A 25,798-nucleotide genomic window follows, 5' to 3' on the forward strand; every position below is an offset into this window, starting at 1 on the left:
TTTTCTTAATTTCAAATCTTGTGGGAAGAAGGGATTTGGGATCTTGCATCTTTCCCTTAAGAAATCATAAGATAATTTATCATACCCTCTCCAGGAAATAATAAATTTCTACCAGTTATAATACATGCAAATATATTACAAGGTTTTAGTGAAATCATTGTATTGTTTCCATGAATGTATGCTAAAAATTTAACCACTCTCTTATACATGGTGCCATTTTAAAATGTAAGGCATTCAAAAATGCTCAAAATGTGAGAACCACTGAAACTGATAGACTCTTAGAAATATACTTTATGCTGATATAATCACATTATTATTTTTGGTATATTTTATTTTTTTAAAGTATATTTTATTGATTATGCTATTATAGTTTTCCCAGTTTTCCCCTTTCATCCCCCCTCCACCCTGTACCCCCAAGCCCTCCAGCTTTTTCCCCCTTAGTTCATGTCCATGGGTTGTACATGGAAGTTCTTTGAAGTTCTCTGTTTCCTACACCATTTTTGACCTCTCTCCATCTATTTAATGCCTACCAATTACCCTTCTTCTTCCCTGTACCTTTTCCCCCATCCCTCCTTTCCCACTCTCCACTGAAAACCCTCCATGTGATGTTCATTTTTCAGATTCTACTCCTGTTGTAGTTGTTTTCTTAGTTTTTGTTTTCATGGCTTTCTTTCTTTTATTTTTTTAGGTTCATTGGTCAATAGCTGTGAGTTTGTTATCATTTTACTGTTCATGTTTTTATCTTCCTTGTCTTAGATAAGTCCCTTTAACATTTCATATAATAATGGCTTGGTGATGCCCTGGCTGGTGTAGCTCAGTGGATTGAGCATGAGCCTGCGAACCAGAGGATCGCAGTTCAATTCCCAGTCAGGGCACATGCCTGGGTTGCAGACCAGTTCCCAGTGAAGGACACACGAGAGGCAACCATACATTCATATTTGTCTCCCTCTCTTCTTCCCTTCCCCTCTAAATATAAATGAGTAAATTATTTATTTTGGTGATGATGAACTCCTTTAACTTGACCTATGTGATGGAAAATTTAAAGCCCTGGTAATCAAAAGGTTTACAGAACTGATTAAGCTTGGTGGAAAAATGAAGGAACAAATGAAAGATACCTAAAATGAAATAAAGCAAAACATTCATGGAACCAACAGTGACAGGAAGGAAACCAGGACTCAAATCAATGATTTAGAATGAAAGGAAGAAATAAACATCCAACCAGAACAGAATGAAGAAACAAGAATTCAAAAAAATGAAGAGAGACTTTTGAACCTCTGGAACAACTTGAAACATTCCAATATCCACATTATAGGAGTGCCAGAAGTAGAAGAACCATGGCAAGAAATGGAAAACTTATTTGAACAAATAATGAAGGAAAACTTCCCAGTCTATTGAAGGAAGTAGACTTCTAGGAAGTCCAGGAAGCCCAGAGAGTCCCAAAGAAGTTGGACCCAAAGAGGAACACACCAAGGCACATCACTATTAAGTTACCCAAGATTAGATATAAAGAGAGAATCCTAAAAGCAGCAAGAGGAAAGAAGACAGTTACCTACAAAGGAGTTCCCATCAGACTGTCAGCTGCTTTCTCAAAAGAAACCTTAGAGGCAAAAGAGGCTGGAAAGAAGTGTTTGAAGTCATGAAAGGGAAGGACCTACATCCAAGATGACTCTATCCAGCAAAGCTATCATTTAGAATGGAAGTGCAAACAAAGTGCTTCCCAGAAAAGGTCAGATAATCCCATTATTTTCAACTTGAATTTTATATAGTCATCACCTTCACAGCACCTGTTTTCCTCCCCAGCTCAACCAATGGAATCCCTGAAGGAGCTCTACAGACTCATTTGGTTGAGTGGAGTACAACTTGAAATCATAATGACAGTAGCTTGTACAGTAATTATTAGCCACTATCTCATCTCAACATATCTAATCTGTGCTAGTAATGCATGAGGAAAGTACTATTGCTATCTCCATTTTATAGATGAGAAGACAGAAGCACAAAGTCACACAACTACCGAATGTCAGGGATGAGATTCAAACATAGGCCCATTTAGAGGAGGCTACTTCTTCAGTTTCAGTGTCACTCATCTAATAGAAATACACTGTATCTAAGGAGAAAAAAAGAACAAGACAGGTTTGATGACTTTCCCAAAGTCTCAGAGTAATATGTTAGCAGGATTAGACCTAAAACACACTTTGGGAACTCACAGTATAATATTATCTCATATGAACTATTATGCAATTGAAATCTGGACATAGGCAATTTTTACTTTATTTATACTTCTTTCTTATTTTATTAACTAAAAGGCATTTATTTTCTCATTTTCAATAATTTTTTCTTTTACATGTTTTGCATTATTTCCCCATACTTCCCACTAAACCTTGCAAATCATTATTGCTTCCCAAACTACAGTTTTAAAATACAGATGCTTCTGGATTTAATTAATAATGTACATGTATGTCAAATTCTTTACCTAAGGAAGAAGGGTATAAATAAGTCAGAGTAACCCTGAAAATTAACACTAACTATACAGTGAATAAAGGAATGCAGTAACGGCTCAGTATATGTCGTTGGTTAGGTACCAGAAAATGATTCCGATTCTAAGAGAAAAGCTATTCTCCCATTTAGGGGAAAATGAAGTAAACCTTGGTGCCTAGAGTATTAGCTATTAGACACTTTATAGACAATATCAGAGTCCTGGCTGGTGTGGCTCAGTGGATTGAGCACTGGCCTATGGACCAAAGGGTCACCTGTTCGATTCCCAGTCAGGGCACATGCCTGGGTTGCAGGCCAGGTCCCTGGTAGAGGGTGTGCAAGAGGTAACCATGCATTGATGTTTCTCTCCCTCTTTTTCTCCCTCCCTTCCCTTCTCCCTAAAAATAAATAAATAATATCTTTTTTTTTAAACACAGTACTATGATAATATGGTCCCTCTCATGTACGCATATATTCAATAATAGCTGCTTTGCTGGCTTTCCTGTGTGTGTGCGTGTGTGTGTTCCTACAATAGTTATGATTGCACCAAGAGACATACACTGCTATGTGTGGTGTTCAATTTACATCTAAAAGAAGTAAAAGAAATACAAAGATATATAATCCATGCATGTTCAATATTTGATTACATACTTTAAATAAAAACAAACACTGTTTTTGTAGTGACTATTAGAAAGTAGAATTTGGGGAGATTCAGCTCTGATTTTATAAAAGCACTTATCTTTACTTATTACTTGACCATATCATTATCAAAACTCTGTAGAAGATACTACTAAAAGTGTAACATATTCTAAATATTAGTCTGTAACATTTTCATTATTACTTTGATAAGATAACTTTAGGAATACATCTGGTCACATAGTATTTTGCAGCTATACAGAAACCCCTTGATTCCTGGTCTTGACGTTTGGAAGTAAGTTTTTCTTTTCCTATGCAATTATTTGGCAGCATGTAATACTCTCCATGGGGTTTAGCAGCAGATAGGAGAGCATAAGCAGCAATCTTAACTGAAAAGTACAGCCCTTGAAGTCTTGCATGCATGCAACACAAACCGCTGAGGCCTGGGACATTCATCAGCTTGTTTAAGAGAGCAGAAACCAAATATAATTAGATACAGATGTGTACTCGACAAACAACTTGACCAAATTTAGTCCTAAAAAAAAAGTGCACACACATGTTTGACATTAAGTAGCTCATCAGAGGGTGGTACTCTGAAAGTAGGCCACAATTTCTAAATAATTCCACTCTGTGTTTTTAATCTCAATTAATACACTTTCTGAGGACAAAACATATTTGATACAAAACATCCATGTATAAGGAATGGTTGGAGAAACTATTTTTCACCTTACATTTCAACAGGGTGGCAGCTGTGACTATATGCCATGTCACTTGAAGACAAAATGACCCTAGGAGAAACATAGGTGGCATCTTCTGTCCCTTGGGATGATAGGGATAAAGATCACTTTATCAGAAAATTGAGAACTGGGGTGGCCTCTACACAAAAGAAAAGGAGGGAGAATTGACAACCACGGAAATTCTTGTTAATTCACAAAAGCACAATCTTTCTGATGTGAATGATGTGGAACAGAACCTCTTCTTTCATAAAGCTATTGATGCATAAATGACTTGCATTTGAAATGTTAAATTACAAGATCTAGTGTTGACAATCTTATTAAAAGTTCTGAGGAACCTACTGAACTATCTAACTGGCAAGAAAAAAGACTTGAGAAGAACCATCCTTAAACTCTGGTACCCAGTAGAATCACCCAGGAAACTTTAAAAATCTAGATTATCTGCCCATACTTCCAGGACCAAATAAATCCTAATCCCTTCCAGTGAGACTCAGGCATTAGTGTATTTTAGAACTTCCCAGGTGATTCCAACACACAGCTCACTTGGAGAACCAGTGTTTTAGTACAGCAAATAGTTTCCATTTTTTTAAATCTTTATTGTATTTTGTTCCATTACCGTTTAGTGCCCTTATACCACAGGTGGCAAATACAAGGCCCACGGGCCAAATCCGGCCCTCCACCTTGTTTTATCCAACACAGCACCTTGTTTCTACCCAGCAGCAATGCTGAACTCTCACTTAAATGTTAAGCAGTAGTTACATTTATACCGTCCTAAAAGCTACATTCGGCCCTTTGAAGGCAACCACGAGGCTGATGTGGCCCCCCGTGAAAATGAGTTTGATACCTCTGCCTTATACCCTGCTCCTCCCAGCAATCACCACACTATTATCCAGGTCCAGGAGTCCTTTTTCCTCAATCCCTCCACTCTTTACCCTTCCCCAGCTCTTAGCTGTCATCTGCTCTCCATTTATGAGTCTGTTCACATTTTCCTGGTTGGTTCAGATTATTCATCAGATTCCACATTCGAGTGAATTTCCTTTTAGTGATTTTCTGGTACAGGTTAAAGAGTGAGTTGAGTTTTAACAACAGATCAAACTGAGTTATGCATCTTAAACATCTTCCCTAATTCATACTTGTTTCTTTGTCTTTTAAGTAAGGATCATGATTCATATCCCATTAGGTATCCGTGAAGCTTATTAAACTTAAGGTATTTGAAAAAGAAAAATTATTAAGAGATACAGTTACTTTTCCTTTATCCAAATATTTATACTGCCACTCATGACACAGGATCCATTAACTTCGTTTCATCTTCTTTTTCTCTTGTTTTCTGCCTTCAACTCACTGAGGGTCCACCATGTGTGTTTTAATTTTTTTACCTTCTTCCTCATTTTACTTTTGTTTTTTTCATTGCCCACCTCTCTTTGCTAAAGCTCTACCTCACTGATGGGACTTAATGTAGACTCTTGAGATCTTGGTTTTGGGTGCTTTGTGAGAATTTTAGCCCTAAATTAATACCAGATGGGTTCCAACAGTTCACTTTTTTCTTCCTCCAGTGTTCAATGGCAGCCAATCCAAAAAGAACACAAAGATCATTTCAGATATATGCTTTCGCCACTAGGTGGTGCTGAGTATGCATTAGATATCCTATGCTTAAGTGACTTTTTCGTGACCCGCCAGGCACCTAGTTTCAAATTTGTCTGGGAACCTTACAGCATTTAACAACTCAGAAGGGACTGGTGGGAGGGTTGGGAGTGGGCACTGTTAATATAGGAAAAATGAAACTTGAGTGTCATATTAACTATAATGTTTGAGGTTCACTACCACTCATCATGTTGAGGAGATAAGGGTCCCCACACTCCACATAAACAAAAAGAAATGGGTTGATGGTAACAGAATTATAACTAGCCCACATGGATTTGTGAGTAAAATGGTTAAATTACAACATCTCTAAACTAAGCTACTATTACTAGGTAATATTTAATTGTGCTACATAGAATTCATATTTCTGCTTAGAAAGGAATGGGCTGCATTTTCAGTTCTGATTCAAAAGTGGAATTTCTATGCTCAAAGGAATAGGTTTACAAGACCCTTTCTATGATTTCAGAAAAGAAAAACTGATGATTAAGAAAGGGACAGAACAGAAAAATGCCAAGCAGAACAGGCCTAGAAACATAAAATGAACGGGGAAGGTCACTGGAGGATTAGAGTCTCAGTAATATTTGTTTAATGTCTGGATTTTAAGTAATTAAAAACAGCAATGAAAAAAGACTGAAGATTTTCTGTTACTAACTTCCTTAAACAAGGAAGCTACAATTCCAGCCAAGACAATGTAGAGGTGTTACAGAACAGACACAAGGGGGGAGGTGTACAATATACTATTGTTGAAAGGACCTCCCACCTACTAGGGGTCCCCCCCCACCTACTAGGTTTGCTATGCCCACCGCAGCCAGAGAAAAGACATCTCTCAATGCCAGAGACTTGTGAAAATGAAAGGAATTATTTATCTGACAGCTATACAGACTTAGAGTAGTGACTTAATGTCTTCATTAAAATACTAAAGGCCTTTAGGATACCCACAGATGCACATGGTCCTTCCTTCTCTCCTCTGCCCCAGTCTAGGATACTGGATCTCAGGAAAAGAAGTAGAAGTCTGTGATTCAGGTCTCTGGCACCATCAGCTGTGTTGCCACCAGGATCTCCAGTTAATCCAAAGCCACGTGGCACCTTCTCACCGGCCCACCAGCAAGAGTCCTTTCACCCCTGTTCTTCCAGGCAAAGTCTCTCCTGCTTCCTAAGCCACGTGCCAAAAGGGAGCACCCCAGAGCCATGGGGTCCCCTCTGCCAAAGCCGCATGGTTCTCCCTAACATGGCTGATGTGCCTGGGTTTAAACCCCCACACCAACCTTCCTCTGCAGCCCCATTTCCAACTCCTCCTACAATCAGTTATACCTGCCAGCGTTTCCCGTATTCTTCTGGCTTTTCCGGGCTGCTTTAGTGAGTCTAGGCATGCGTGGCTCCATGGCATGGAGCCAATCACCTCCAAGCTCTCAACAGGTGCTATAGCCAGGGGGAGTTGCCTCCCAGTTCTATCAGGGGTTGAAGTCACTTCCATCCACCTGGCTCAAAGTGTGGCCATAGCTAGGCCACAGGTATTGAACATATCCATGAAACCAGTTAAAGGCTATAGATATGTTAAATGACCATGCCAGAGGTTAGCTGCAAAGCTGTTGCTGTATAAAATAGCTCTGCATGTTCCTGCTCCATGTATCCCTTCCCCCAATTCACACCAGTGGGCGGAAAGGATGAGGATATCCTATATATCTTTCTAATTATTTCCTGGACACCTTGAGTTCTGGACCCCATTCCAAACCCCTGTTTGGGGCTCCCCTCTTGGCTGCACCCTGTTACAGAAGTATTATATATAATATATGGAAGAAAATCAAAAGCAGTAGGACATATGCTGGATTATAAAAGAAATAGTACAACTATACCTGCTGGAGACTTTACTAACTTCTACTGTGAGGAGATGGAATTTAATATCTTAATTCACCATACACAATTCCTCCTCTCCCTGATTCATATATATTTATTGACATAAAGGAGGCACTGGCCCTGGCCAGGTAGCTCAGTTCGTTAGAGTGTTGTCACAATAGAGCAAGGTTGTGGATTCCATGCCTACTCAGGGCACCAGAGCACATAGAAGAATCAACTACTGAATGTACAAATAAGTGGAACAACAAATCGATATTTCCCTCTCATCAATAATACAAACAAACAAACAAAGCAAGAAAGCACTGGCTTAGATATTGGAAATACTGCCACAAATAAGCAGTTACCTAAGTACAATAGGGAGCAGAATTTGCCACACCAAAATATGCTTCTTTGGCATCAAGGTTATGTTGAGTTGTTATTTTTTAAGGAATATCAGACACAGGGAAAATTCTGAAAACCTAGAAGTTACACTTGTTAGGTGCATTTCCATGTATAAGGGAAATCTCCATTTATAAGAGAATCTGTCCACTCTCCCCCAAAGCCAAGAAGAGGATGACTCAATCTCTAGGAACTTATCACAGTGGATGGCTGTGTGACAGGGCACAGCCAAAAGGGGGGCCCCCAAACAGATTTGGAATGGGGTCCAGAACTCAAGGTGTCCAGGACATATAAGATGTCCTCACCTCTTACCTCCCCCAACAGGTGTTAGCTGGGGGAAGGGACAAATGAAGCAGGACCATTGAGAGCTGTTTTGCATAGCAACAGTTTCACAGCTAACCTCTGGAATATCTATAACCTCTAACTGGTTTCATAGATACGTTAAATAGCTGTGGCCATGCTTTGAGCCAGGGAGAAGGGAGTGGCTTCTACCCAGGATGTAACTGGGGGCTGGTCCCCTGAGTTACAGCGCCTGTGTGAGAGCTAGAAATTGATTGGCTCCATGCCATGGGGACACACCTGCCCAGACTCACTATGGCAGCCCAGTAAAGCTGGGAGGATATGGGAGTCCTGGCAAGTGTAAACAATTGTGGGAGGAGTCAGAAATGGGGCTTCAAAGGGAGGACTGGTGCGGGGATTTTAAACGCAGACGCGGCAGCCATTGGAGAGAGAGCCACGCAGTTTTGGCGGAGTGCAGACCCCCTCTTGCCCAGGTGAAGGAGAGAGCCACTTGGCTTTGCCAGAGTGGTGACCCTACTCTCTCCACAGCTCTGGTGGAGAGAAGAACCATGCAGTTTTGGCCAGAGTGCAGACCCCTACAGCTCTGGTAGAAGAGGCCCACATGGCTTTGGGGTGCTCCCTTTGGCCGTATGGCCTGGGAAGCAGGAGAGACTTTGCCTGGAAGAAGGGTGAAAGAACTCTTTGCCAGTAGACCATGAGAAGGTGCCACATGACTTTGTATTAATTGGAGATTCTGCCTGGATGGAGACACAGCTGATGGTGCCAGCGACCTGAAACGTGAATGTGTGCTTCTTTTCCTGAGATACGATACCCTGAATTAGGGCAGGGGGGATGGAAGCACTGTGGGCATCTGTGGCTATCCTAAAGGACTTTGATATTTTTATGGGGATATTGGGTCACCACTTTAAGTCTGTATAGCTTTAAATAAACCTTCCCTTTCCTTTTCACAAATCTCTGGCATTGAGAGATGTCTGTCCTCTGGCGGTAGACAGATGAGGCCAGTAGGTATTAGTATACTGTCCTTGGGAGGGGCCCCTGTTTTCTGTAACAGTTTTTGGCATTCCTCGGTGGGCCAAATATCCCCCTCTCTTGGACCCCTGTTCGGTAAGAACGGATCACTTAAATATACATAACAACCGTACCTGTTTGTTTGGTGCTTTCTCTGGTAACTTCTCATAACTGACTCCCCCACCCTAACTTCTTTCTGAGATCCATTTAAAGCAGTAGCTTGAGTCATTTGGAGGAGACATTCAGTTTTCCTGGGTCTCTCCCTTGTATGCAGGAGGCATACATGTTATTAAACTTTGGTTTTTCTCCTATATATCTGTCTTTTATCACAGGAATGTCTCAGCCAAGGACCTAGAAGGGAAAAGGGAAAACTTGGTAGCAAAATAAATAAGGGAATCCCACATATTTTACAAAATCCTAAAAATGCCACAGGCAAAGCAAATAATTATCACCATTAATAAAGAGTACTCCAGAATGAATAATAATAGGAAAAGGAAAATAATTTTCCCTCTATTTTTCTGCGGTCTTGGCTCATACATCCCTGTAGTCAGAGACAGATTAACAAGAGAAAATCAAATAAAAGATTAATAAACTATATACCTCCTGTATACATGGGAGAGACCCAGGAAAACTTGGTAATGATAGGAGACTGAGTTGGAAAATTTTAGTTTAAGGGACATAGTTAATAAGCCTAGTTGGAATTCATGTGTTAAAGCTATTGTTTCAGGAACTGCGGATACAGCCCACCCTGGCTCCTGGGAGAGAGAGCTGACCTCCTGGGGTACAGCTAAAGACTACCTCCTGGGGATAAGTGGAGACATCCAGGCCATTGTGTCCCAGGAAATGACTGCCCACCCACCCACCCCTGGGAACAGCTAACTGCCCAGGGCGAGAATACTGCAGTTTTTTTTAATCTAATTTTCCCTGAATTTCAAAACCCCTCACTGCATTTTATTCTCTATTACAAAAAGGCTGGCTTGGAAGGAAATATAAGACAGTCTGTTAGGGTACAAATCCACCATCTTTTCAAACCTGGCATCTTCTCAGCTTGCAGGCCATCTGAATAGAGCCCCCACAAAGATTCAACCCCTGTCTCTGCTTGTTGGGTCTAGTAGGTGACAGGTAGCACAAATGCTGGCTTTTCTGGTTTCAGTAACTCCCTCAAATAACTGAAGCCACCATCTTAAATACCATCTTTGGGTGAAAACAAAAGATGTTAGGGAGCATCAGTTAAGGGATGTTGCCAGGAAAAGCACAGTAAACAGGGTAAGGTTCTCATGCAGACAGACTTAAGTGGCCTTCTGCATTAAAGAGAATTTCTAGAGATAAAGTCATCTCCCTCTTCCTGGTACAGTAGAGGAAATATCAAATGGAGAGTCCCCTTACAAATGTAAATAGAGTCTATAAAAGGTAAACTCTACTTGGTTTTCAGAACTTCTCCCCTGTCTGCTGTTTTTTAAAGTTACCCATCCTAAAAAAGTCCTTATGCCAAGGAGACATGTTTTGAGGTGACAAATTCCATTGGCCTTCCTTTCTAGTAGTTCTTCCGGCATTGCAGATGCTTTGCAATCACCAGGCTCAAGGTGACTCATGCCTCGTACTACTTAATGAAAGCTCATAAATGGTCCTATCAATGCCTGCCAGAGACCTTTCAGTACTGCAATGCAAACCAAGAGTTATGGGAAGGGCTGGCAGTGACTATAGTCTTTCCATCCAAGCACTTCCTAAAAGATGCAATAGGCCAAGATACATGAGAGGAAGCAAACACAAGAGGGAGAATTCTTAGTCAGAACAAGGTTGGAGGAGAGGGATAAAAACTACCTGTGAACAACTTTTACTATACTGAAGACATAAATATTATTGACCAAGTCAGAAAGAAAGGAGAAAATGGTACATCTTGGGCTTCTTTCACAGTCTTTTGAAAGCAGGCCTTCTCCTCCACAATCCCTGTCCGTGCAAACCTAGATAAAAGATGCTGACAGGGCTGTGCAATATCATCAACACTTTGACACTGAAAGGAAGAAATGTAAGAGTGTAAGAAATTTGACAGCATTGTTACTATGTATATATTTGAATATTTGAAGGGGATTTATAATGGAAAAATGCCAAAAATGGAATCTGCCAACTCCTGGAATTTCCAAAGGGCACAGGACAGATTCTACCCAAGTCACAGTTTTCTCTACTCAAAGTCTTTCCCAGCCCCAACCCTATCTCCTCTGTCTTAACCTCAATCATGTTCTCCAGTTTCAATGTACAACATGTCAGTGACCCATTTCTCACTTTAGCTACCAAAATCTTACGAGTGGTACCTCTGATCAAGCGTCATGTCTCTTATTTCCAATATGTTCCTTGCCTGACATAAAGATTGTTCTTAAATATTTGCTAGTCAAGAGCTTTTAATGGATTGCATATATTTTCACATATATACACATAGGGTGGGGCAAACACAGTTTTTGTTTTATTAATTGTATATTTTTCCATAGGAACAACTGTGAACCTACTCTTGCCCCACCCTGTATGGCTGTGTATGTAATCCATTAAAAGTTGTGTTTATGTGTATATATATATATATATATTTTNATCACCTCGAGAACTGAAGGGCAAGATGTAGAAAAGTGCTATGAAAATTTGTGAGAATTACCATCTTGGAAGGAGGTTTGCCCAATGAGACAGCCAGTCATCAAGGGATTCAGAATTGCCCAACACATGGCTCTGGAGAAGGAAAGGAATGGAGGAAATATCCCCTACCCTTTCTTCTCATTCGTATCTAATTAATGTTCCTTTTTGGCTGAACTCAAAGCCAGAAGAGCCTGGGAGATGCAGTGTGAGTGAGACAATCTTCCAAGGCGGGGACAAATTAGAGAAAAGCAGAAAATGAAGCAAGCAAAATGCATATCTAATGAAGATATGAGTAGCATATCTTCTTAGAATCATGAATACCTTGAGTCAGGCACATAGTTATTTAATATTAAATATCCACAGTAAAAGGCTATAAGTAACTTCTTGTGTTTCCCTGCTTAATAAAATAAGTGCTTCATTTTGCAAGAGGAATCTTTCAGAATATTTTTATTCTTTTTGCTTCTTTTGTTTGTTGTTTCACCTTGAAGTCCCATGTTTTTATTGAATTAACTGTCTACCTTCTAAGGAAACTGTGTTTATGGCTTATTTTAAAGAGATATTAAATGAAAAAAATTTGCAGGTCAAATGTGATGAGTGGCATTATAATAACACTCTTGAGATCCATCTTAATCCCCCTTTAAAAAATGGATGTATTGGGGTGACACTGGTTCACAATGGGTTTCAAGTTACACTTCAATAAAACATCACCTGCACACTGCATCGGGTGTCCATTGCCCCAAGCAAAGTCTCTTTTTTCTTCCAACTTTGCCCGCCTCCACTTACCCCAAACCCCCTTTCCCTCTGGCCATCACACTTTCGTCTGCATCTATGGGTTATACATACATGTTTTTGGTTAATCCCTTCACCTTCTTTCATCCAGTCCCTCAACGCCTCTCCCTTCTGAAAGCAGCAAGTCTGTCATTGTATCTACGCCTCTGTTTCTATTTTATTTGTCAATTTTGCTCATTAGATTTCACAATAAGTGAGATCATACGGTATTTGCCTTTCTTTGCCTTCTCAGTCTTTTTTGAATCCTGATTCTGTTCTGGTTTGTGCTTTGTAACTTAATCTTCATGTTGAAATGAATTCAGGCCTTGCCTTACTGACTCCTATTGTTGAATAAGATGAATTTGCTCATTTATCAGGGTCAGCTCCTTGGCCAGCGTTGATTTTGGTCTCGTGTACCTTAATTTTGAACTGCAATTTATGACTTACTCTGTCACCATCTCTCAAGAGCTTTACTGGAAAGAAATATAAATCTCATCCACTAAGGCAGAAAAATGGGTTGGATTTAATGTTCGTTATGTTGTCCTAACTCTCTTTTCATGACAAACTGGATATAAAGCAAAAACTTGAGTTATAATTGAGTTCATAGTGTGATCAAAATAGCACGGAGCTGGCATGTGCATTCTTAGGCCCAATTCGACAATCACTGATGTGATTATGTGAGAGGTACTTTACTCCTCTGCATCTCAAATGCTGCATCAATAAAATATGAGAGTCAAACTGCTTTATATTTCATATTATATTCAGCTTCTAATATTCTTAATCAGGAAGCCAACTGAAGTTTACTGAAGGCTTCTTTTTGGTCAACACTCCACAGTATAAACAATGAAAAAATAAAGGAGGCGACATTGCATTATGAAATGATTTTCTCTCCAGATAGAGAGTTGTTGACTCCTTCTGTTCAAACACTTTACCTGATTTTTAAAAATAAATAAACATGCTGAACAATAGAAGTCCTCAAACTTGTGATATTTCCTTTTCGTGGACTTAAAATTTGCTCATGCTCCCAGGTTAGCTGGACCAAGTCAATTTATTTATTACCTCTGCCAGCTGAGCATCAACATTTCATTGCAGTGACTGTGATGATCACAACATTTAGAGTTTGACTGAAGTCCTTCTTGTAAATGATGGTGTAAATATCCACCAGAAGTTCAGGAATGGTGAAAAGAAACTTTTTATGCCACTTGCATTAAAAATCTTGAAAGCATATCAGGGGAAAATAGCAATAAGAAAGGGAAGAAAATGGAGAATAATGAGAGATAAGAGAGCCTAAAGAGAGCACTTGGATTCTTCCTTTTAAAAAAAACTTGAGCCCTGGCTGGTGTAGCTCAGTGGATTGAGCACTGGCCTGCAAACCAAAGGGTCACCAGTTCGATTCCCAGTCAGGGCACAGGCCTGGTTTGTGGGCCAGGTCCCCAGTAGGGGGTACATGAGAGGCAACCACATATTGAAGTGTCTCTCCCTCTCTTTCTCCCTCCCTTCCCCTCTCTCTAAAATATATATAAATAGAATCTTAAAAATAATTTGATATAAAAGAAAAAAATCTCTAGCCCATTATATTTAACTACTTTCCCCCATTTTCCTGATTACTTAGAACTATGAAGGTTATATTAACAAATTAAAAATAATATTCTTTTTAAACAATAATACTCTTTTTTTCAGTTTGTATTTCTCATTGAAAGGATCTTATTTGGCCATTATTTCATGCATTTCAAAAACAAATGTCAATCACAGGCAGGTATGGCAATTTGAAACTAACCCTAATAAATTATTATAGAATATAGTCTGAAGGGTGATTTTTAAACTATATTTTGCTTTCTTCAGCTCCTCATTTTCTTTTTTTTATATTTCAGATATTTTTTATTTCTTCAAATTTGTTGTTTATCAGGAGTGACTGAAATAACAAATATAGTTGATTCCTACCATTACCATGGGAATGGCTTTAGGAGAAACCTGGTCAGATGAATGTCATTGCTTCCCATTTTCAACCAGTAAATAGTTGCCATTGACAAATACATAGCCAACAGCAGTCTGTCAAGAATGCTCAAGATATGTTACATAATACAACATGCGTGTTCACGGGGTGGGGGGAGGAAGACTATGAAATAATTTATGTGAACATCTTTATTTCATCACACAAGACAAGCACCAAATCACCACTCATGCCTCTGAGAACATTGGACCATGCACCTTTGAAGAAAGCTTTGCCTCCTTCATCACAAGCAATTTCCCTCCAGCAGTCAAGCATGCCTGTGTACATAACATCAGTTTCTTTGAGGTCTGACTGCATCATCATGCGGTGGCAAACAGGGTCAAACGGGGAAGAAGTCAACCCAGCCACTGCTGTGACAGACTGTAATCATCCAGCTGATGAAGATATGAATATTCTTGGGATCTGCGAGCATTCCCTGTGCAGTGTCACAGATACTGAAGTAGGCAGCTTGGTAGATGACAATACCTTTGCACAGATACCTTAAAGCCTTGGTACAGGCCCTTCATCCCATCAGAATTGTAGCTCTGAATCAGTCAGTCACCAAGGCCTTTGAATTCCCTTTCAACTGCAGCTCTGCCTGTATCAGCTGCTAGACGGGTACAGGCAAAATCAAGAGGGTACACGAAACCCAAAGAGGTGGCCCCAGCAGCACCTGATGCCAGATTCCCTGCAAAGTAGCTCCCAAACTGGGTCCTCTTGTTCACACCATCAGGAAGATGTGCATGTATTTATCTGTGAAGGCAAAGTTGAGAGTCTGGGTGGGGAAGTATCTGATGACATTGGCCAGGTTACTGCGCCAGAAGGGCAGGACTCCCTGCTCCTTGGGGATATAAACTACTATATAAAGTCTGTACTGACCTTATATTTCTTATCTGTGGTGATTTGCTTGCTGGCATGCTGCATCTGCAGCAACAGCTTGACCTGCTTGATGGGCACTACTGCTGTCTTGGAGATGGCCACAGTCACTCCACCTGCCAAGAAGTCCTTGGCAAAGGACATAGCAGCATCTATGATACTGAAAACAAAAAGGAGTGGGAGAACACAGAACTAGGTTCATAACCAGCTGGGACTCTGGGGCTCTAGGCCTCATTTTCATTAAGAAACTTCCTAAGTGCTATGGGGCATGTCTCCCTAGAATATATACAATCCTTACAAAATTTCAATTTATTTCTTTGTATTTTTGGAGAGTCTATTATTAAAATGAAGCTCTCCAATGGGGAAGGAGAACAGCACATTAGTTAAAATGAAAAGGCTAAGATCAGCAGCCTCATTTCATTGAGCTTCATTTTATTGCACCTCACAGATAGAGTAATTTTTTTTTTACAAATTAAAAGTAAGACCCTCCACCAGCAAAACATTATGAGTAGCTGAAGGCTAAGATGATGGTTAGCATTTTTTAGCATAAAGTATTTTTTAATTTAGATATGTACATTGCTTTTATAGGCATATGCCATTGTACATTAAATAGACTATATTGTAAACCTAAATTTTACATGCAGTGGTAAACCAAAAAATTGTGACTTGCTTTATTGCTATGTGTACCTTATTTCAGTGGTCTGCAGCTGAACCCACAGTATCTCTGAGGTATGCCTGTATATATACAATGGAATATTATTGGCCATAAAAAAGAATGACATCTTGCCATTTGCAACAATGTGGGTAAAGCTTGAGGGCATTATGTTAAGTGAAATAAGTCAGACAGAGAAAGACAAATACCACATGACCTCACTTAAATGTACAATTTAAACACAAACAAACAAAAAGCCCAAGTACCAAGTTCTTATTTACAGAGAACAGACTGGTGGGTCAGGGGTGGAGTGTGAAATCGGTAAAGGGGTCAAAAGTACAAACTTTATAAATAAAATGCAAGCTTCAGTAATACAATAAATAAGTCTTTGGGATGTACTATATGACATGATGACTATAGTTTAAAAATATTGTGTATTTGAAAGTTGTTAAGAGAGTAAATCTGGGAAATTCTTATCACAGAAAAGTAAAATTTTAAAACAGTTTTAGATAGAAAACAAAGTGCCATGGGCGATTTTTAAGTATGTTAAAGCTTAAGAAACACATTTATAAAGGTCTAGAATACCTGTCCTCTTACAGAGTTCAATGACTTTTTATTAAATTTAGTAATCCAAGTGCTATAAACTGAAAGTAGCTCAAACATCATGTTAGGACCAAAATATGACTTTAAAAATCATATTTTATTTTTCAATATTACCTTTATATCATTCATGTTATTTTATTTTAATTTTTAGAAGATTTGATTTATTTTAGAGAGAGGGGAAGTGAGAGAGAAAGAGAGGGAGAGAAACATCAATGTGTGGTTGCCTCTTGCATGCCCCCCTCACTGGGGATCCACCCACAACCTAGGCATGTGCCCTGACTGGGAATCGAACCAGTGACCCTTTGGTTTGCAGGCCTGTGCTCAATCCACTGAGCCATACCACCCAGGGCTCATTCATGTTATTTTAAAATTTAGTTAGAATATGAAATTTTGGGAATATGTGATTAGCATGCCTCCATTATTCATCATAAAATATTCAGGGAGTTTTTATTTATATTATACTCTGAGTTATTATCTACAGAAACTGTGGTAAAAAGGGACTTAAGAGTTGAAGTTGACCATCAGTCTTAGAACACAAAATAAACTCCTACATTTAAATATATATATTTAATATGTAATTAAATATGGAATATATAATAATATATAATTATTATTTATATATATTATCGGGTGAATTAAGATTGCCTTGTTCTTCTTCTCTCCTCTTTTACCATTCCTCACCAGACTCTCACCCTCCTATATCTTTCTTCCCTTGAATACTGAAATTGTTCTACTGCTTCCTTAGGAAAGTCAACTCCAAGATCTTCTCATGTTGCTTAATCCCTCACTCATCCATTTGGGAATGGAGGAAAGGAGGAAAGCTCATGGGGTCTGAGAATTATCAACCTCATTAGATTTGCATCATCATGATGATACATCTTTCTGTCATATAGTACATCCCAAAGACTTATTTATTGTATTACTGAAGCTTGCATTTTATTTATAAAGTTTGTACTTTTGACCCCTTTACCGATTTCACACTCCACCCCTGACCCACCAGTCTGTTCTCTGTAAATAAGAACTTGGTACTTGGGCTTTTTGTTTGTTTGTGTTTAAATTGTACATTTAAGTGAGGTCATGTGGTATTTGTCTTTCTCTGTCTGACTTATTTCACTTAACATAATGCCCTCAAGCTTTACCCACATTGTTGCAAATGGCAAGATGTCATTCTTTTTTATGGCCAATAATATTCCATTGTATATATACAGGCATACCTCAGAGATACTGTGGGTTCAGCTGCAGACCACTGAAATAAGGTACACATAGCAATAAAGCAAGTCACAATTTTTTGGTTTACCACTGCATGTAAAATTTAGGTTTACAATATAGTCTATTTAATGTACAATGGCATATGCCTATAAAAGCAATGTACATATCTAAATTAAAAAATACTTTATGCTAAAAAATGCTAACCATCATCTTAGCCTTCAGCTACTCATAATGTTTTGCTGGTGGAGGGTCTTACTTTTAATTTGTAAAAAAAAAATTACTCTATCTGTGAGGTGCAATAAAATGAAGCTCAATGAAATGAGGCTGCTGATCTTAGCCTTTTCATTTTAACTAATGTGCTGTTCTCCTTCCCCATTGGAGAGCTTCATTTTAATAATAGACTCTCCAAAAATACAAAGAAATAAATTGAAATTTTGTAAGGATTGTATATATTCTAGGGAGACATGCCCCATAGCACTTAGGAAGTTTCTTAATGAAAATGAGGCCTAGAGCCCCAGAGTCCCAGCTGGTTATGAACCTAGTTCTGTGTTCTCCCACTCCTTTTTGTTTTCAGTATCATAGATGCTGCTATGTCCTTTGCCAAGGACTTCTTGGCAGGTGGAGTGACTGTGGCCATCTCCAAGACAGCAGTAGTGCCCATCAAGCAGGTCAAGCTGTTGCTGCAGATGCAGCATGCCAGCAAGCAAATCACCACAGATAAGAAATATAAGGTCAGTACAGACTTTATATAGTAGTTTATATCCCCAAGGAGCAGGGAGTCCTGCCCTTCTGGCGCAGTAACCTGGCCAATGTCATCAGATACTTCCCCACCCAGACTCTCAACTTTGCCTTCACAGATAAATACATGCACATCTTCCTGATGGTGTGAACAAGAGGACCCAGTTTGGGAGCTACTTTGCAGGGAATCTGGCATCAGGTGCTGCTGGGGCCACCTCTTTGGGTTTCGTGTACCCTCTTGATTTTGCCTGTACCCGTCTAGCAGCTGATACAGGCAGAGCTGCAGTTGAAAGGGAATTCAAAGGCCTTGGTGACTGACTGATTCAGAGCTACAATTCTGATGGGATGAAGGGCCTGTACCAAGGCTTTAAGGTATCTGTGCAAAGGTATTGTCATCTACCAAGCTGCCTACTTCAGTATCTGTGACACTGCACAGGGAATGCTCGCAGATCCCAAGAATATTCATATCTTCATCAGCTGGATGATTACAGTCTGTCACAGCAGTGGCTGGGTTGACTTCTTCCCCGTTTGACCCTGTTTGCCACCGCATGATGATGCAGTCAGACCTCAAAGAAACTGATGTTATGTACACAGGCATGCTTGACTGCTGGAGGGAAATTGCTTGTGATGAAGGAGGCAAAGCTTTCTTCAAAGGTGCATGGTCCAATGTTCTCAGAGGCATGAGTGGTGATTTGGTGCTTGTCTTGTGTGATGAAATAAAGATGTTCACATAAATTATTTCATAGTCTTCCTCCCCCCACCCCGTGAACACGCATGTTGTATTATGTAACATATCTTGAGCATTCTTGACAGACTGCTGTTGGCTATGTATTTGTCAATGGCAACTATTTACTGGTTGAAAATGGGAAGCAATGACATTCATCTGACCAGGTTTCTCCTAAAGCCATTCCCATGGTAATGGTAGGAATCAACTATATTTGTTATTTCAGTCACTCCTGATAAACAACAAATTTGAAGAAATAAAAAATATCTGAAATATAAAAAAAAGAAAATGAGGAGCTGAAGAAAGCAAAATATAGTTTAAAAATCACCCTTCAGACTATATTCTATAATAATTTATTAGGGTTAGTTTCAAATTGCCATACCTGCCTGTGATTGACATTTGTTTTTGAAATGCATGAAATAATGGCCAAATAAGATCCTTTCAATGAGAAATACAAACTGAAAAAAAGAGTATTATTGTTTAAAAAGAATATTATTTTTAATTTGTTAATATAACCTTCATAGTTCTAAGTAATCAGGAAAATGGGGGAAAGTAGTTAAATATAATGGGCTAGAGATTTTTTTCTTTTATATCAAATTATTTTTAAGATTCTATTTATATATATTTTAGAGAGAGGGGAAGGGAGGGAGAAAGAGAGGGAGAGACACTTCAATATGTGGTTGCCTCTCATGTACCCCCTACTGGGGACCTGGCCCACAAACCAGGCCTGTGCCCTGACTGGGAATCGAACTGGTGACCCTTTGGTTTGCAGGCCAGTGCTCAATCCACTGAGCTACACCAGCCAGGGCTCAAGTTTTTTTTAAAAGGAAGAATCCAAGTGCTCTCTTTAGGCTCTCTTATCTCTCATTATTCTCCATTTTCTTCCCTTTCTTATTGCTATTTTCCCCTGATATGCTTTCAAGATTTTTAATGCAAGTGGCATAAAAAGTTTCTTTTCACCATTCCTGAACTTCTGGTGGATATTTACACCATCATTTACAAGAAGGACTTCAGTCAAACTCTAAATGTTGTGATCATCACAGTCACTGCAATGAAATGTTGATGCTCAGCTGGCAGAGGTAATAAATAAATTGACTTGGTCCAGCTAACCTGGGAGCATGAGCAAATTTTAAGTCCACGAAAAGGAAATATCACAAGTTTGAGGACTTCTATTGTTCAGCATGTTTATTTATTTTTAAAAATCAGGTAAAGTGTTTGAACAGAAGGAGTCAACAACTCTCTATCTGGAGAGAAAATCATTTCATAATGCAATGTCGCCTCCTTTATTTTTTCATTGTTTATACTGTGGAGTGTTGACCAAAAAGAAGCCTTCAGTAAACTTCAGTTGGCTTCCTGATTAAGAATATTAGAAGCTGAATATAATATGAAATATAAAGCAGTTTGACTCTCATATTTTATTGATGCAGCATTTGAGATGCAGAGGAGTAAAGTACCTCTCACATAATCACATCAGTGATTGTCGAATTGGGCCTAAGAATGCACATGCCAGCTCCGTGCTATTTTGATCACACTATGAACTCAATTATAACTCAAGTTTTTGCTTTATATCCAGTTTGTCATGAAAAGAGAGTTAGGACAACATAACGAACATTAAATCCAACCCATTTTTCTGCCTTAGTGGATGAGATTTATATTTCTTTCCAGTAAAGCTCTTGAGAGATGGTGACAGAGTAAGTCATAAATTGCAGTTCAAAATTAAGGTACACGAGACCAAAATCAACGCTGGCCAAGGAGCTGACCCTGATAAATGAGCAAATTCATCTTATTCAACAATAGGAGTCAGTAAGGCAAGGCCTGAATTCATTTCAACATGAAGATTAAGTTACAAAGCACAAACCAGAACAGAATCAGGATTCAAAAAAGACTGAGAAGGCAAAGAAAGGCAAATACCGTATGATCTCACTTATTGTGAAATCTAATGAGCAAAATTGACAAATAAAATAGAAACAGAGGCGTAGATACAATGACAGACTTGCTGCTTTCAGAAGGGAGAGGCGTTGAGGGACTGGATGAAAGAAGGTGAAGGGATTAACCAAAAACATGTATGTATAACCCATAGATGCAGACGAAAGTGTGATGGCCAGAGGGAAAGGGGGTTTGGGGTAAGTGGAGGCGGGCAAAGTTGGAAGAAAAAAGAGACTTTGCTTGGGGCAATGGACACCCGATGCAGTGTGCAGGTGATGTTTTATTGAAGTGTAACTTGAAACCCATTGTGAACCAGTGTCACCCCAATACATCCATTTTTTAAAGGGGGATTAAGATGGATCTCAAGAGTGTTATTATAATGCCACTCATCACATTTGACCTGCAAATTTTTTTCATTTAATATCTCTTTAAAATAAGCCATAAACACAGTTTCCTTAGAAGGTAGACAGTTAATTCAATAAAAACATGGGACTTCAAGGTGAAACAACAAACAAAAGAAGCAAAAAGAATAAAAATATTCTGAAAGATTCCTCTTGCAAAATGAAGCACTTATTTTATTAAGCAGGGAAACACAAGAAGTTACTTATAGCCTTTTACTGTGGATATTTAATATTAAATAACTATGTGCCTGACTCAAGGTATTCATGATTCTAAGAAGATATGCTACTCATATCTTCATTAGATATGCATTTTGCTTGCTTCATTTTCTGCTTTTCTCTAATTTGTCCCCGCCTTGGAAGATTGTCTCACTCACACTGCATCTCCCAGGCTCTTCTGGCTTTGAGTTCAGCCAAAAAGGAACATTAATTAGATACGAATGAGAAGAAAGGGTAGGGGATATTTCCTCCATTCCTTTCCTTCTCCAGAGCCATGTGTTGGGCAATTCTGAATCCCTTGATGACTGGCTGTCTCATTGGGCAAACCTCCTTCCAAGATGGTAATTCTCACAAATTTTCATAGCACTTTTCTACATCTTGCCCTTCAGTTCTCGAGGTGATAAAAGCTTCATGCTATTCCTCTTCCTCATCTCTGAATACCAACCATCCTTTTTTAAATTAAATTTATTGGGGTGACATTGGGTAAACTTTGCTACCCCCCCACTGCCTTTCCTCTGGTAATCACTGTACTGTTGGTATGTCTATTAGTTTTTGTTTGTTTTTTAAACAGCTTTATTGAGGTATAATTGAACATATTTAATGTATGCAACTTATATTTAATGTACAAATGTATATTTACATTTATATAAAAACTCACATATTTAATGTATATGTTAAAATGTTCATTGTTAATATATTTAATACATGTTTAATGTATACAATTTGAGGAGTCAGTACATATGCATACAGCCACGAAACCACCACCACAATTAAGGTAATTGGCATATCCATCACTTCCAAAAGTTTCTTTGCATCTCTTTGAGTTTTTTTGTTTTGTCCCATTTTGTTTTGTAATAAAAAACTTACATGAGATCTACCCTCTTACCATGTTTCTACAACACACAATACATATTTCTAAATGGAAAAAGGCTTGTTAATGATAGGCTTTATGCTGCATTACAGATCCCCAGAACTTATTCACCTTGCATGGAACTTGTCATCCACATAAGCTAACTTATACCTGTTCACCTGCCTTTTCCCCAGTCCTTAGCAACCATCATTCCACTCTTTGCTCCTATGAGTTTCATTATTTTAGATAGCTCACATAAATGGAATGCAGTATTTGTCCCCCTGTTACTGCTTTATTTCACTTCACATGATGCCCTCCAGGTTCATCTACGCTATCACTTGTGGCAGGATTCCCTCTTTGACAATTCAAACCCAATTTTGATGATGAATATATGACTTGTTCTCATGAAACTAATTTATAATATAAAGGCATAGAGTCCTTTGAATGAATAAAAGTCCATATCACTTTTAACACTTCTGCCATGTATAATATTATTTTTGTTAAGTGGGACAAAATTTTCATCAATTGACCTTAACCTTGAAATGATTTCTCTTACAAGAATTCATGTAATTAAAACCTAAAATCCTTTTATATTGAGAAAGTAATTAAAGAGCTTAAACAGCTAAAAATGCATGTTATGTGTGCCTTTTAATTTGAAAGAAGTGAAAGAAAGTAAAGAAGTACTTAAAGAACTTAAAGAACTAGACTCTTAAGTTATTTGCTACAAAACAATTAGCAAAACTATCACTTGGAAAGTTGTAGCAAATACTGAGTCTACCTAATAAACTCATACATCTAACTAAGGAGGTATCTAGAAAGAATAAAAATTTTAACTGATTTTTAAATGCCTCTAATACTAAATGAGAAAATAAAAATAAATTTAAAAAGGAATTGTTTGGTTTTAGAACAGAATGTAAAAAAAATACAGAGTCCCCATGACATACCTTCTAGCTAAGAAAAGATTATTGAGCTTAAAACACACAAGGGCCAGTCGTTTTACCAGCAAGACAGGTTTATTTGGGAATAGCAAAGGAATTGAAGCTTGGAACAAGCCAACTATGGCAAACCACAGACAAGTCCAAAGAACAGAGGAAAGGTTGCTTTTATAAGGGAAAAAGAAGGAGTTGGGAGGGGCTGTCTCAAAGAGTTCAGGGTGGTAATGGCTACCCATTGGCTGAGTGTAGCAGTTTCTCATTGGCTGGGCTGTAACCAATAGTCCAAATGTGAAGGTAACCAGCTAAAGAGGTGCAGGTGACAGCTGAGGTGTTTTGCTGGGTATGTCCTACCATTTGGGGTCTGGGTGGCAGTGCATGAGAGCACTGTCTTTAGGGCTTCCTGACTCAATTTTAAATGAAGTTTCCTTTATTTTTTAAAAGATTTTATTTAGGCCTGGCTGGCATAGCTCAGTGGATTGAGCATGGGCCTGCGATCTAAAAGATTGTGGTTTGATTCCCAGTCAGGGCACATGCCTAGGTTGCAGGCCAGTTCTCTGCAGAGGACACACGAGAGGCAACCACACATTGATGTTTCTCTCCCTCTCTTCTTCCCTTCCCTTCTTTTAAAAAGATTTTATTCATTTATTTATTTTTACACAGAGGGAAAGGGAGAGAGGAAGAGAGGGAGAGAAACATCAATGTGTGTTTGCCTCTTGCATGCCCCCTACTGGGGACCTGGCCTGCAACCCAGGCATGTGCCCTGACTGGGAATCAAACTGACAACCCTTTGGTTTGCAGCCCGCACTCAATCCACTGAGCCACACCAGCCAGGGCAGGTTTATTTTTAACAAGATTCAAAAGTAAACAGCAGCCTGGGGGTAAAGAACAAAACCTGGACAGTACAGAGCAGTCTCAGGGTAGACAAGTGAAGGATGTAACTATGTGATCCTTTTTTTAAGATCTCAGAAAGATTTCAGAGCATTCCTCACTAACTCTCTTTGAGAGGTAACCCAGATCAGTCTCACAGGTAGCCCAAGATAGGATTTGTCATGGAAACAAATGTGGGTGTATCTTTTGTGCAATGGAGTGAACATCCAATAAGAATCATAGTTAACCTGACAGACAGACAGAGAGAACTTGTGCTATTAGAAGCATCATCAGTTTAGACTAAAAGGGATAGAAACAATTTAAAATTAGAAGTCCTGGTACCCTCAACCTTTGCACACAGGAGGTACACTAAGAAACTAAGATACTAGAAGACCTAACCAAGGACCTGGAAGCATGTGCTCAGTTGAATTTTAGAATTACTGTGGACTTTTCCTCCTCTTGAATAAAATTTTCACTTAGGGCTAGCCTGAAACTCTCTCAATATTGTTAGATGTGAGAACGGCAGATAACGTATCTTTCTCCTATAGGCGTTCTGATTAAAAAGGATACAATTTGAGGAACTGGGCCTGAAAAGTCTCTTTTGTACCTAGACTTAATTAAAACAATAAGGTTGTGGATATTTGTACATTGCCATAAGGGGATAAGATTTTGGTGGTCTTGGAAGGGGGTGAATATATTTTTTCATGTGAGAAGAAAGTAAATAGTGTCTGTCCAGAGGACTACGGTAGGTTAAAGATGACTGAAAATCCTTCACACTTCTTTCAGATAGACTCTTTTTTTCTCTCCCTTTGAATCTGATCTGACCTATGGTTACTTTGACCAATAAAATATCCTGGAAGTGATGCAGAACTGATACCACATGCTGGTCTGGGCCTAGACTTTAAGAGGACCATGATTCTACTGTGTTGTCAAAAATCTGAGCAGCTATGTAAGATATCTAACTGGAGCCCTGGCTGGTATGGCTTAGTAGATCAAGCGCCGGACTGTGAACCAAAGGGTCACCAGTTCAATTCCCAGTCAGGGCACATGATTGGGTTGTAGGCCAGGTTCCCACTATGCGAGGGGTGTGCAAGAGGCAACCACACATTGATGTTTATCTCCCTCTCTTTCTCCTTCCCATCCCCTCTCTGTAAAAATAAATAAAGAAAATCTTAAAAAAAGAAAAAAGTAATTTAACTGGACTAGAAATCTGCCAGGCTAATGACAAGAAGTGGCTCTGGGAAAGGGGGGATTATAGATGGGAATCAGCTGACATCCAGCAGCTCCAGAGGGACCTTCTTTCACCTAGCTAATTCAGCTGATAAAATGGAGCAAAAGCAAGCCCTACTGTACCCTGTCTCAATTCCTGTGCCTTAGAATTGTGAGATAAAATAATGGTAAATA

General features: G+C 39.0%; 2 pseudogenes; one reads left to right on the plus strand and one right to left on the minus strand.

Annotated features, from left to right (window-relative positions):
• Nucleotides 1–14,456: 14,456 nt before the first annotated feature.
• Nucleotides 14,457–17,792, minus strand: LOC118996238 (ADP/ATP translocase 2-like; annotated as a pseudogene).
• An 87-nt stretch (nucleotides 17,793–17,879) lies between these two features.
• Nucleotides 17,880–19,286, plus strand: LOC118996239 (ADP/ATP translocase 2-like; annotated as a pseudogene).
• The last annotated feature ends 6,512 nt before the right edge of the window (nucleotides 19,287–25,798 follow it).

This window comes from Sturnira hondurensis, unplaced genomic scaffold (genome assembly GCF_014824575.4).
Source record: "Sturnira hondurensis isolate 20B ecotype Veracruz unplaced genomic scaffold, ASM1482457v3 Scaffold0011192, whole genome shotgun sequence".
NCBI lineage: Eukaryota > Metazoa > Chordata > Mammalia > Chiroptera > Phyllostomidae > Sturnira > Sturnira hondurensis.